Here is a 14,978-nt window from a genome sequence, read left to right on the forward strand (position 1 = left end):
AAGCAGCTTCCAAAGTTGGGTTTTTAACTAAAACTAGCAAGAACTTGTTCTCAGTATGAATCCATGTTAGAACTCTGCGGGTTGGGGTCTGTCTGTTTTCCCTTTCCTTAATGCCCCCTTGAGCTTCTTCACTGTGTGTCCATAACCAGGATAATTACCTTACCTGTTTCTGCTCCAATCATAATTAGCTGATAAATTGCAAACCATTCTCGAATGTGCCCCAAAATGAGGCATTGAACTTTTCGTCCTGCTCCTCCCCAGGGGTGTTTGGAGCTGCACCTGCGGCAGGTCATCCATCCAAGGGCAGAGGGGCCAGGGCCACATCAGCAGCTGAGGTTTGCAAACCTTCTGAAACTAAAAATATTGGGGAGTTGGCTCCCAGCCATAATTTCTAAACTATCCCATCTTTGGGGTAAACATTCGCTCTCATTGGTTTTTCCCTTCCAACGTTTTTACTTCTATTTAAACTGTGGCATGTTTTCTTTTGTTACTGTGATTGGATTCCCAGTCTGGGGAGCTGGGCTGCTTGGGGCAGGCTCAGGAACATCAAATGCTGGTCTGTACTCCTTGTTAGTTCCCTTGGGGCTGTGCTGGGTTGTGTGTCAGTGTCCTTGCCCTTTGGAGATCTGAGTTTCTCCACAACAGCAATTTTTTTTTTTTCCCCACGATTTTGATGGAGAAGTTTGAGCAGAGCAAGGAGCATCAATCACCCAAATGGCTGATTGCATTTGCAGATTATTTTGCTCAGGCAAACATGAAAATTTTTTGTCTCGAGTCATATTTCTCCTTGGGCAGGGAAAACCTGTGGTTGATCTTTTGCCTACTCAAGTTATTCTTTCAGCCTTGACCATGCTCTGTGGAACTGGTTTGTCCCTTGTGCCAAGACCCATCACACAATGCTCAGTGGGGTTTGCAGACCCACTGGAGGGACTGTAGGGGTCTCTCATTTTATCAGGTAACCTGCTGTTAGCTATGGGTGTACAAGGAGGGGGGTACAGACCCCAGCTCTCACTTTCTCACACTGGCTGGATCCTGGACCATCCTCGTTTCCACAACAAACCTCATCTGACAGCCTAAAATTATCAAATCCTACAATTTTCTCAGGAGCAGGAACTGTAAAGACAAACCACTGCACTCCCCTGACAGTCCAACCCAGTGGGAAGAAGGATGTGGGGATGGATGGAGAGGGAATCTACTGTCTCTATCCTGCACTCTGCAGCTGACGGGCAAATCCAGTTTCAGGAGAAGAAGAGAGTGGCGGCATTAGAGAAAAATGGAGTGTTGGAGGGGTTAAAGAGAGCTGCTGTGCTCTGCCCAGCCAGCTGCAGAAGTGCCAGACCTTTCCCAAATAACACTCCACTATTTATTGACTTTGCTTGTCACTTCCCCTAATATTTTCTTCTTGCCACCATGTACAGCCTCAGCTTATTAATTGCCCCATGACACTTTCTTCTCTTTACATTCTTCACCATCCAGACACTTCTAATGTAAGCAAGATATTTTTTGGAGCCGGATACATTTGCTGCTGGAACATTTCCAGCTGCTTCTTCAAGAAATGTTCTGAAGGCCTTTGCAGAAGGGTATCAGTGCCAGAGCCCCCAGAGGTGCTGGCTTTCCCCCAGGAAACCCCATCCCACCCACTCCCATCTTGGACCAGGGCACTGATGCCTTCAATCATGTGCTTTTGTCCTCAAAAACAGATTATGACTTCACCGTCATTTAACCTGGTGCCCTCACATGTCATCAGCAGTGGGTCCTTTTGGGCCATAGAGTGGCTTTTTGCAGCAATGCTGGTTGAAGGATCTTTTTAAACCAGAGCATTGTCCGTGTCCCTTTCAGCACTTGAGTAGACTCAAATTCCCCCTGGTGTTCAGAAATGCTTCCAAAAGGCTGTTCCAAACCGAGGTGGTTTCTGTGGGTCGAGGTTGCCAAAAGGCCTCCACTTCGTGCACCCTCCTGAAACTTGAGAAGGATTTTCTGCTCCAGGCTCAGGTGCCCAGAGCCCATTGCTCCAGGGTTTGTTATCCCTGGCAGGACCAGAGCAGGGGAGGCTGTGCTATGTCTCTGTGGCTCAAAGTGGGACCACACAACTATTCAGTGAGTCTCCAGATGTTTTTCACACTGTCTTGAACTCCTCTCTCTGATGGCTGGAATTGAAAAAGGTCAAAGAGGCTCAGATACAAATTTCCTCATTCCCAAGCCTGTCTGTGCTGCTGGTTGATGGTTGGGGAAGGTCTTGCTCTTCATTTCAGAAGAAACACAACAGTTGAAACATTGATTTTTGTTTTCTTCCCCACAAAGAGGTATTTTCCTCCTCCATGCACTTTGCCAGCACACCAAATGCTGAAAGAATTAACCAGATTAAGTCTTCAGAGCTCAGTAGCACCTTCTCCCTTTTCCTCCCTGGGTTTTTTTTTTCCTCTCTCTGGCTGTGCCTGTGGGATTTCCCTGCCCTGTGATGCTCCTTCCCCATCAATAAACTATTCATGCATTCAGTTAATTCTGCCACTATCCCACCATTAATCCCCTTCTTTTTCATGAATGCTGCACATCCATGTGAGCCCACGGGCATCCTCTTCTCTTTACCAACATCCCTCCTTCCCAACACCATCCACTCCCCAGCTGCCCCTGACGCTATGTCCCTCCTGGGGCTGGTAGGTTGAGCACTAGAGGACAGGGTGTCCCTTGGGCCTGGTGGGGTAAAGGCAGACCCATGGATTTCCCTCCAGCTCCTACAAATCCTGTCACAAAACAGCAGAAAGATGCTCTTGGGTGGCAGCAGTGCAGCTCCAGCAGTGTCTCGGCCTCCCCTGCTCCCACTGAGCCAGGCTGCAGACCCTTGCCATGGCAAAAAGCCCAGGGTAAACCAGAGCAAGCAACATTGGATCCACCCAGTCCAGCTGGAGGCAGGAGCCCTGTCTGTGTACCCACCACCACAGCCAGAGCCAGGCCAGCATGACCCAAAGTGAGCAGGAATACCACAGCACCCAGAGGGGAGAGGCTCCAGCGATGACACGGGGTTCTGTTGGGATCCCGGTGTCCCCATGGTGCTCCCCAGTTGGAGATCAGGCTGGGCTGGAAGCAGAAAGAAGCCTTGGAGCTGTGGTTGGTGCGGGCAGGATCGATGCTGGTGGCTGCAGCACAAGCTGCGCTGCTGATCTTGTTGCAGCAACATGTCTCCAGCAAAGGCAGCTCTAGGAATGCTTTCACAAGGGATGGGAGGCCCCTTTCCCACTCTCCATAAATCAGCCGGCAGGGTTTCTGTGTCTTCCTTGCTGCTTTCTCTGTCTCCCAGGATTTTGCAAAACTCTGGACTGAGCAACCTATTTGGAAGGAAACTGCCCTAAACAACCCCTGAAACAGGCAGTTGATAAAGGAACAATTTACATTTCAAATAAATAGAGCGTTTTTGGCTTTGGATCAAAACCAAGTTTTGTTCAGTGTTACCAGTTTCAGTGAGTCATTTCTTTTTATACCCAGGCAGTTTCTCTTATAAAATGTACATGAGGATTCACTGTAAGAAGGGCAGGAAGCACTGTGGGTTTTTTACTATTGCAGAAGGTTTCCCCAGGACAGAGCCACCAAAGCTTTTCCTTGCCCTGAAGCTGGTGCTTGTTTATGTCTGTTTACAAGCAAATTCCATTAAGAACCAAAAGTCGTGCTGTCGATGGCTCTACTGTATGTTAGCACTGTATTTCCAGCTAATGTTGCAAGTAACTCTGTATCCATTACAAATGGAAAACCTTTATAAACTTGGACTGGAGCTTCTGATCGTGGAGCCAAGGAACTTTCTTGCAGGCAGGAAAAAAATTCAGGGTTTGCCCCTGTAACTGCAAAGTAAAGGACTGGACATGAGCACAGACGAAATAGCCTCTGTCCGCTTAGAACCACTAAGAGCTTGTGGTGATAACCAGGAGGAGAGTAATACATTATTGTCCCCCAAAAATGAATATCCAGCCTAGCTGGAGACTTGCCATGGCTCAGCCATGGGCTTTGGCTCTCACCCACACTCAGGAGGTGCTTAAGTAGCACCAGAGGCATCAGGAGTTCACAGTCTTTGTGGTGAGGTGGTGGAGTTCCTGGTCAGTACTGCAGCCTAGGTCCTCCCAGGAGCATTCTGTCACTCATGTGAGATGGATGTGATCTTCCTGCATGAGCTTTGCCAGTGGGAAGAGCTGGGAATATGGGGTTAAGTCCTTCAAATTGTTAGAAAGCAGGTAATTCATCTTTGAAGAGGAGTATGATGTATTAAAGTGAATTCTCCAAGTGCTATTTTATCTTAAATCCTAGAAAGCATCCAAAAGAGGCCACAAGGATGCTGAAGGGTCTGGAGGGGCCATACAGGGGGTGGCTGAGGGTACTTGGTGTGTTCAGCTGGAACAGAGCAGACTTAGGGCAGAGCTCAGCAGGGGCTGCAGCTCCTCCCGAGGGGCAGCTCCAATCCCTGCTCCCTGGGACAGGGACAGGAGCCAGGGAACAGCTGGAGCTGGGCCAGGGCAGGCTCAGGCTGCAGATCAGGGAAAGGTTCTTCTCCCAGAGGGTGCTGGGCACTGCCCAGGCTCCCCAGGGAATGGGCACGGCCCCGAGGCTGCCAGAGCTCCAGGAGCCTTTGGACAGCGCTCCAGGGATGCCCAGAGGGGATTGTTGGGGGCTCTGGGCAGGGCCAGGGTTGCACTTGATGATTCTGGTGGGTACCTTCCAGCTCAGGTCATTCTGATTCCATGACCTTCCAGGGTGCTCAGCCAGAGCAGTAGTATCTGCATCCCTTTAAGAAGACATGTCTGGTCAAGATCATCCACCACATCCCATGAGACGAGATTTAAAATAGGAGACCTCCCCTTCAAAGAGTCTTCTTTGTTTAGCAGTAAAATTGATTAATTGCTGGAAGGGATAAAGAAAACAAAGCCTCCTGTTGATGCCATGGGGTCAGGCTTGCTCTGTCAGAGACGCCCTGCGAACACTGGGTGCTTTCACCTTCCCTTGCCCTGCTCCCGCTGTGCTGCTCTTTGCTTTGGACCCTGAGGGACACTCCCGTTGCCTGGTTTAAGAGAGAGGAGCATCACCCAGACGGGTGCAGGGACTGCAGTAGCTACCACAAGGAGTGTCAGCTGCTCAGTATGAGGGCAAATGAGGACAGGAGCTCCAGCCTGAGCCTGCTCCTGCTGCGCACGAGTGCTTCCGGCTCTCATCCCTTCTCCCTGGCACGCCAAGGAGAGCTGGGAATGAGATAGGACAAGTTTGATGTGATCTGGTGTGGTCCAGAGACATGCTGGGCACTGTCAAAAGTCTGATTCATTTCAAGTGGCATCAGCCCTCACAAAGCAGAGCATCTTGTCTCAGGTACCTCAGCTCCAGCGCTGGACACAGGAGGAATCATCATCTGATGAAATGAAGGAATCCCCTTCTCCTTACGCAGCTTTTTCGGGATTAGATATGTGGAAATGCTGACTTTCTCCCTTAACCCTCAGAAGAGCCCAGGGGACAGCTGATTTTCAGCTGGCTAAGTTCAGGCGTGGTGAATTCCCTCAGACACGATGTATGCAGTGCTTTCCATAGTATTTATTATGTGTTTTATTAAAATAACACAGCAGGATTTTTCTCCTCTCTCCTCTGTCCTCATGCCTGCCTGCCCAGGCTCTGAGCATGATCAACCTAGAAAAGCTCCTTGCAATGTTCAGAAAATGCTGGATAACTTTAGGAAGGCATCAGCTGGGAAGCATCCCCAGCTGAAAGGGTGCAGAGGTGAAGTGTGGTGGGGCTCTGTCCTCACAGGACAAAAGAGTCCCTTAATTCACTGCTGCTCAGGCAGCTCAGTTAAATCCATAGATGGAAAAAAATCAGTAGTTGTATGTCAGATCACGAAATAGTCCCAAAAGAGTGAAAAAACCCACACCCTGATATTCCTATGGGAGCTCAGCTTCATCAGGACTCATAAAATCGCCACTTGAGCTGTGGCAGAGTGTTAATTATTTTCTTGCCTATTACAGCCATGTGTGTAATTGCTCCAGTCCCCATTAATAGGGTTAGCAAAGTGCTCTCCCAAATGGCACCTCCTTTTTTTCCCTGGATTTCATCTAGACACAGTCACTCAGAGACTGGATCCAAGTCTTGTACTTAACGTAGTGTCAAAAATCATTGCTCATCAGATGATCCCTTTCCCCTGGGCCACTGATGCCAAAAGAGTTTGCACTGTTGCCTTGGGAGAACTCCAGGATTTGTGAGCTGATTTGTTTCCCTTTTCTCCAGAAAATCATTCCAAATTCGTATCATCTCTAGGAAGATCAAGCAGCTTTCTGACAGCTAAGCTCCCTCTAGGTTCAGGATTCCCAGGAATTGCTTCCCTCTGAGTGAGATCCAAGACCAGGGCTGTTCTTCAGTTGCTGTTTAATTAGTTTCTAAGTTCTTCTAGTGCCAGTGTAGATCTACATAAATTAAGTACAATAATCTCTATAAGAACTTTTGTAAGGAAGAGAGCTTTAGAAGGCCCCATGACACAGATTTCCCTCCACCCCCACTCCCCCCCCTCCCCCCACCACTTTGGAGGACATCTCCTCCACTCCCTGTTTCTTCCCCTTTTTTTACCCTGTTTTTAGCTCCGAGTCCTTTTTTCTTGCTCTATCTGGGTCAGGATCTCCAGCCATACACCCCATGGCAAGAGGGCTGGGAATAGATGGGGTGGGTGTCTTGGGCCCTTGTGGGTGGCTCAGACCCTTCATGGGTGACTGGGACCTTGGTGGGTGGCTCAGACATCTCAGGGTGGCTCTGCCACCACCCATCTGTGCTGACTTCCACCATGAACCTCTGTGGAAAGGAAAAATGCTGATTTTGTTTCCTCTGCAACCCCAGAGAGCTGCTAACGCCTGAACTTGACTCCTTGACAGTCTTTAGCTGCTAATCACACCCAAAAGTGCCTGCAGATATAACCAGTGGTAAATGCACAGATCTAATCACGCCAGGGAAGGGGAGAGGTGCCATTTAGCAGTTCCAGAAAAGGAACAGCCTTCTTCAGACTATCGGTCCTTGGGGAACAATAGCACATGCAATATTCAGTGGGACATGGAAAGTAACACAGGAGGAGCCAGAAATACCTCCAGGAAAAATCTCACTGGTGGAGATGATGAAGCTGAAGAGGATCAGAGGGCTGGAAAGCCTCCGCCAGAGCCACTGTGTCTTGAGACTTTAACTGACTCCCTCCAGCTCGTGCTTAGTGTGGGAGAAACCCACAGGCTTTCCCCACCACATGATAGTGTTTTGCACATCAGGAGGGTTCCCAAACCCTGTGATCTCTGTGGGGAGCAGGAGAGGATGGAGGGGAGTGGGCACATGGGGCAGGTTGTGCATGTTGCCCCTCCGCTCTCTGGAGGAGCCCAGCACAGCCCTAATCTCATTACAGCATTTTCCATAATACTACAACATGGACATAGTTATTGCAGGAATTTCCATTACCCAGTCTGTAATTGAAAACTTACTGGGAGAAACAGTGTCAGGTTCCCTAAATGAAAGTTATTCCTTTTGTTCCCAAAAAAACCCCAGTTTGTTACTTCCACTCATTCCCTCATGGGTCCCTTTGCTGGTGTCTCCTCCCTTGCTCCGTCCTTAGGTGGCCATAAAATGTCTTCATTTCTGCATTCAGCATGGCTTAATCCTCTCCAGAGGGTTTATGAAGAGCATTTTTCATTGTTGTTGCTGCCTTTGCAGCAGGGACCGGTTGGCTGTGACTGTCCTGGGACTGGCGCTGGGGCAGTTATTTATGGAGAGTGTGGGTTGGGATAGGCTGTAGGAGGCTTGGTGTTTCCAAGGTAAAACTTCTGAGCACAATGTGGTAACTGCTGTGATTTCCCCTCCTGAATTCCATCCAGCATCCAGCCTCCTCTACTCTGCTCCGTGCCGTCAGCGAGTCCTTTCCAGAGACCTCTTGGAGCGGAGGGGTGAACACTCACTCGGTGCCAAGGAACTCCAGCCAAGGGCTTTGAAGCTTGCTGAGGTTCAGGGGCGAGAAGCAGTCTTGCTCTGGAGAGGGCTGGGCTGTTTAATTGCAATCAGCATTACTGGCTTCCCTCGTAAATGCCTGTGTGCTCAGCCCCCCCCCGCCCTCCAAACCTGTCCGAAGCGAGCAGGCGCTGCTCACAGCGCCTGCTCCCGGGGTCTGGAGTGGCAGCTTTTGGATGTTTCTCCCAATAGCCAAAGCACAGGAGGGAGCAGGGAAAGGCTGAGCCATCCTGTGTCCGTGCTGGGCTCCTCTGGACAAGCTGGGCACAAAGCCAACATGGCCAGCGCTGTGGGGGAGGCACGTTGGTTTCACTCGGCAGCTCGCTAAAATGTGGGGTTGATTAAGCACCAGGAGGGGTTGGGGACTTTGTGGGGAGCTGCGTGTTTGTCTCTGTGTGTGTGTTCACGGTGCAAATGGCTCCGCTTGCCAGCGGTAATAGCTGCCATATGGAGCACGGCGTGGAGGATGCTCGGGCGGCCGCGGGCACAGCCTGGTTCTCACGATCAGTTTAAGCTGCAGAATGTTCTTTGTGAGCCCTTTTTCCCCGCAGAGCGGCCGTCTGGGGGATGTTCACATACTGGGTTGTGTTGCCGGTGTTGGGAAATGAAACCTCCTGATGCCACTGATTTTGTGCCCCATCCCGAGTCCCCAGAGTGGAGCTGGGGCCGCCAAGATGTCTCTGGTGCATTTTGTGGGGTATTTGCAGCACAACTCTGATGAAGAATGCCTGAGGGAGCTGGGAAAGGGGCTGAGCCTGGAGAAAAGGAGGCTCAGGGGGGACCTGGTGGCTCCGCACAAGTCCCTGCCAGGAGGGGACAGCCGGGGGGGTCGGGCTCTGCTCCCAGGGAACAGGGACAGGAGGAGAGGGAACGGCCTCAGGCTGGGCCAGGGGAGGCTCAGGGTGGAGATTAGGAAATATTTCTTCATGGAAAGGGTGATCCAGCCCTGGCACAGGCTGCCCAGGGCAGTGGTGGATTCCCCATCCTTGGAAGGATTTAATAGATGTGCAGCTGTCAGTTGGGGACATGGTCAGTGGTGGCCCTGGCAGTGCTGGGGAATGGTTAGACTCAATGATCTCAGAGGGTTTTTCCAACCTGAACAATTCTGTGATTCCCCTGATGTTAGCCATCTCCCCACATCTCAAAATCCCAGAACGATTTGCCTTGGAGGAGACCATAAAGCCCATCCCATTCTACCCCTGTGCTATGGGCAAAGAGCTTCCACTAGACCGAGCATCATTCGACCTGGCATTGAACCCTTCCAGGGATGGGGCAGCCACAACTTCTCTGACCAACCTGTGCCAGGGTCTCACTACCCTCAGAGGGAAGGATTTCCTCTGGCAAAGGGAAGTCATTCTCCCTTGTCTTGTGCCTCCAGGCCCTTGTCCAAAATCCCTCTTCAGCTCTCCTGGAGCCCTTTCAGGCCCTGGAAGGGATTCTCAGATCTCCCTGGACCCTTCCCCTCTCCAGGCTGGACACTCTCAGCCCTCCCAGCCTGGCTGGGCATCCTGCCCAGCACCATTGCAAGATCCCACCTCCCCATCTTGCTCTGTTTCCAAAGCCTCTGCACACCCACACAAGGAAAGACCTCACAGTGTCAGCTCCAGAAGTGTCCTGCCTTGTCCCCAAGCTCATCCCTGTTCCCAGAGCCTCTGCCTTGGGCAGTTTGCCCTGGCTGACCTCCAGCTGGCAGTTCCATTTATCTGGCTGCATTGAGTGCCTGGCAGGTTGCATTATTCTTTAAGTACGTGAGGCTTTTCCAAAACTCATCTTCTTCCAGTAGTTCTTGCAGGCTGGCAGCGGGGAAATTTTGCATCATCCCAGCCTGTGGTTCCCAGTGACCTTCCCCAGCTAATAGTTACTGCTGTGAGATGGTGGAACTCCTACATCCTGCTTTTTCCTGATAAGTAAGGAAAAGTGGGGCTACAGCTTAACCATTTGGGCCTTTTTTTCCTCATTTCCAGTCAGCTGTGGATCTGCTTATTTTCATCTAGAAAATAATGTATATAAAACATGTATGTATATTTAATATATGTGAATATATATACGTATATAAAATAGATCCATATAAATATAACATATATCTGTAGTTATTTCAATTGAGATCAAAGTACAGTCCCTTATTTCATCTGGGGGATGGAGGGTGCAATTTAAAAATATCTATTCTGCCAATAATAATTAAATAAGTGCTTTTGTTAACCAGGGTAACACTCTTTTTGATTAGCATCAGCAGGATCCAAGGATGACAAGCAAGATGTTGCAGTATCCTGCATTAATGGTTCAAGATGTTGCAGTATCCTGCCCTGCGACTTCTGGGATAAAAAACTGAGATGTATTACAGGCTGGGGGGAGGGAATGGAAACTGGAGATTTTATATCCCAGAACACACAGGGCATTAGCAAAAGGAGCTGTGACCTGCACCGTGTATCCTCCGGGAGCCGCTGTCAAATTCAGTCTGCTGTCAGCTCCCAGTGCTTGGAAATGGGGATCCCTGGCCCCCAGCTCATTGCTCCCCATCCCCTCTGGCTCTGCCCCCGGCCATCCTACTCCTGGCTCCAGTGCTCAGCATCCAGCCCCACTCACAGCCCAAGTGAGACCCTCCCCAGCACCAGCCCAGGGCAGGGGAGATGCCTCCAGCTTTTCTGAATGGCAGGAGAGGATATCAAAGGCAGCAAACCGCTGCCTCCTCCGTGCCCTGCCTTGGCCTCTCTCCCAGTCTCCCAGTTTGCATCATGGAAAATGATGTCCACGGGGTGCAGCCGAGGCTGCTGGCTCAGCTCCACATGCCCAGGGCCAGCTGAGACACAAACACGAGCTTCTATTCTGTTCTGGGAGGGGGCATTTGTTGCCTCTTCCCCGATCCTGCATGTCTTCCCCTCTTCTGGAATAGTTACAACTGCTCAGGAAACGCCAGGGAAAGCTAGCGGAAGAAACTGCTGTGTTTCCCTCCTTCCATCTTATCCACCAGCCAGAACCAATTAAACTCACAGGAGCTCAGCTCTTCCCTCCTTCCCTTTTAATTTCAGACCCTCTGGTAAGAGAAGACATGATAAAATGTAAGATTAAATGTCTAATGCCTGGGATTTGGGATTACCGGGTCCGGGCTGGATGGCCAGAGGTAGAAGGATGTGTCTAGTTCAGGGAGGTATTGGGCTGCTGATGCTTCTTCACATCTTGTCTCTCATCTGTGGCATTGAAAGGGCAGGGAAGTGTGAAACCCCTGCACATATCCAGCCCAGAGCTGTTCCAAAGGGAAAGGCTTTGCTCCATGATGCTCAGGAGTGGCTTTGGGAGGGGATTTCTGTTCCCTGGGGTTGGGGGTGAGGTCCAAATTCCCCCCACGGTAGCAGGGTGGGGCTCTGTGGAGCCAAGTCCCTTGGGCCAGTAGGTAACAGCATCGGATAACCCCTGTCAGAAACTAAACATGCATCACCCTGCCTCCCATCTGCTCTTCATTCCATATGGGAGATGAAGCTTTGATAGCTGGAAAGATGCTGCTGATTTATTCATGGCCCCTTCCCACCCATTAGCATTAATAGCTCTTCTTGCTCTCTGTCTATGATGCCTCTCAGTGACCTGGGAAGGTCAAGCACAGTGAGGTGCTGAAGCCCAAATAATTTCCTGGAAATAACTGATGTGTTGAGTTTCCACCCTCAACATCTGACCTTTCCAGCAGGGAAGGAGAAGGATGCCTGCAAATGTCCCCTCTCCATTTCTTCTTCCTCTTGATCTTCTCACTTTAGAGAAGAAATTGCAAAGGGGAAATTGTGGAAGCTCTCCACAGCCTTCTTCCCAGCTACTCCTCGCTGCAGCATAAGGCAAACAGGCTCTGCTCCAGCTTGCTTCAGGTAGGAAAGTGCCCTTTGGGTGGAAATGTGTCCTTTGGATGAATCCCAGAACTGTATAAGCCCCATGGCTTTTGATGGGGTCACCACATCTCAATCCACTGAGCAGCCAGTGGGTTTCTGGGACCTTCCCAGGAGAGAGAAAATCATTTGTCCAAGGTAAACCCCCAAGTCTGAGCTGACCGGAGGGAAATGGGTTTCCCAAAAGCTGCTGTTTAATGCCTAGGTGTTCCTGCCTTTTGGGTCTCACAGCTCCAAACCCATCACCCCTCCAAAAGGTTAATTTTGCCAACACCACCTTAAACATGACCAGGGCTCAGTTCCAGCCCTGCTTCTGGGTAGGCGTCCCTGAGGAGCAGGGGACAAAGGATTTGTGGGGGTCATGCTGGGCTTCTGGTATTTGTAGGGCTGAGATCCCCCAAAAGCCTCGGGGGCTGCCCTGCTGTGAGGTGTGGGGGAGCATTCTGCATCCTTCCATGCTTCAGAAAGTGGGAGAAGCTCTTGTGTGCACTGGCTTCATGTCTGTGAGGTCATGTGGGTGCAGAGATCCAAATTTGTCAAGGAAAGGGCCGCAGAGGATGAGTTTGTATCCTGGGATGAAACAGAATATTCCAAACAAGAAAGCTTGCGGCTGACATTGGGCTCATCTCCCTTTCCAGGAGATCTCGCCCAAGTCCTCCCCCTTCCTGAGGTCTCAGCTCTCTAGATGTTATTTGAAACAGGGACATGGATAAATGCAATATCATTCCAGAGATGCTGAGATGCAGCGGATGGGCCGAGGAGAAGATAAATGTGTTGGTGCTGAGGCACTGCACAGGCTCCTTCTGCTCCTGCCTAACCTCAGTAGCCAACTTTAAAGCACAAGAAAAGGCTGTGGATGTTGCACAGGATGATTTTTTTATTATTATTCTGGTTTGGGCTTTTTTTTTTTCCTTTTTTTTTTTTTTTTTTTTAAATTTTACTAATCCTTTAGCAGCTTGGTAGTAGAACCAGAGCCTTCTCTGGGACTGCTGGAAGACCTGGTGCTCAGGTGCTGCAAGAGACACCATTTCAGTGAGGATATTCACTGTATTTTGGAAATACTGGGCTCAGGTATCTGAATTGCCAGTAACAGCCAGATAATGTTCTGACCCAAGATGTTTCCTCAGCCTGTGAATCGAGGCAGATGAAGGCACATTTTTGTCTTATGGGTGCCCAAGTCCCCAAGTCGTGCATTTTTCCTTGTGTGATGGACTAGGAATGCTGAGCTCCTGCATCACCAAAGCAGACATTGAAGTGTTTTGGGACAGGGCTTCTGGTACAGGATGGCTCCATGTCCCACTGTGGGAACAAGGAGCAGAGACACTGCCAGACCCTGTGGTTTCACCTCCCTCAGGCTTGGAGCAAGGGACAGCACCTTCCCCCTGCAAGCTGCTAATGAAGGCCTGGTGCTAATGGGGGTGATTTAATGAGGGAAGGAACAAGGAATGGATGGGTTTCAGGATGTGGATCCTGGCATGGGTCAGGCATGGATGGAGGACAATGCTTCCCTGGTGTGCTCCATCCCTTCAGAGCGACAGTGCCTTGAGGGCTTCTGCAGTACAGACGTCATCCCGTCATCCCGTCCACCACATTGGTTAGCTGACTGTAAATCTCTTTCCCCTCAACTGGACTTTGCCCCTTCTGAGCTTGTTCCTGAGCTCCTGCAGTAAAAGTTCAGCAATTCAATTAAACAGGGTCAAAAATGCATTTCCCTTGGTGAGTGTTCAAATTCGGCCCTGATGGGTTTGTTGGATTCCCATGGGATTTCTCCTGTAGGATGAAACATCAGGAAGATCCCTCAACCTCTGCCCCAAGTCACCAGGGTTTCACACAGCCACTGCCAGTGAGAGCCCAACCTGTCTCCGATCTTTCCCTGCCTGCTCTGGCAAAGCAAGAAAGGGTTGAAAATCCAAATTACCTCCCCCCGCAGGAGGCATGTGGAGCTAGAAATGTTATAGCTCATTTTGAAATGAAAAGGCAAGCTCCAAATATTGCATTTCTGTAAAATATCTCATCCCAGCTTCAGCTGAAGTACTTCAGCTTTTATTTCTGTTACTTCAACATTAGCAAGCATTAATACTTAGTAATTTAGGATATAACTGAAATGACAAACCAAAACACTTTGATGCAAGCAACTCTCTGAAAGCTGGTGAAGAGACAGAAGGATGACCCTTTTGGTGCATTTTGGGATAATCCTTCGAGACAGTCTACTCTTCCCACCAGGAGCTGGATCTTGATCCTTTGTGTGACCAAGAAAAGCAAGTGATGACCAGATGCAGCTACTCCAGAGCAAAACCCCCTCTACTGAATGCTTCTGGCTGCTTAAAATTCATTCTGGCTGCAGTGACCCCAGCCTGAGTCACCTGCTGAGTGCTGGGTATGTATAGATGAGATTGAGCACCTTCCCTGCAACTCTCTGCTCACAGTGTGTTACAGACATGGGGTGACATTAAACCCACTTTTGTGCAGACCTCCTGCCCAGCCTGTGCTAACACTGCACTGTCCAAGCTGGAAATGCAATGGCCCAGTAGTTTCTGGCAAGTGTTGCCCCCAGGTCTACAGTCTCTCACTTCCTGTTCCTCCTTCTCCTTTTCCTCCTCCTCCTCTTGCTCTTCCTCTTCCCAAGTGACTGCAGGAGCATCAGGAATGTAAATGCAGCAGGCAATGTCATCTTCACAAATAGTTTTGGTCAAGAACAGATGTGTTTCTGTGGACTTTCAGTTGCATGAAACTTCACAGAACTGTGCTTTGGCATGAAGTGGTCAGCTTGATGTCCCCTTCAACTGGAAAACATTTGGGTTTGGTTGTTTGGAAAGAGGAATTTGTTACACGGAGCTCTGCACCCATAAGCCCAGGAGGGATTGCTTTACATAGCAGTGGAGGACAGATCTGTAAATCAGATCCCATCTTGTGTCCACTGGCTAGAAAATAAAAGACAGCACCACAGGATGTGTCCAATACCGGGAAAGTTTGTGAAACAGTTTCATAAATCCCTGGGAGGAGAAGAGGCATTTAACTTACAGCTTTGGAGACGTATTAAAACTCATTCATTTTTTACATTCGATTAACTTGCATTAATATGTGAAAATATGCAGCTTTCCTTCTACATGGAGATGGATGACA

The sequence above is a fragment of the Chamaea fasciata genome, unplaced genomic scaffold (assembly GCF_029207755.1).
Source record: "Chamaea fasciata isolate MVZ Bird 193981 ecotype frontalis unplaced genomic scaffold, bChaFas1.0.hap1 SCAF_26, whole genome shotgun sequence".
Taxonomy (NCBI): Eukaryota; Metazoa; Chordata; class Aves; order Passeriformes; family Sylviidae; genus Chamaea; species Chamaea fasciata.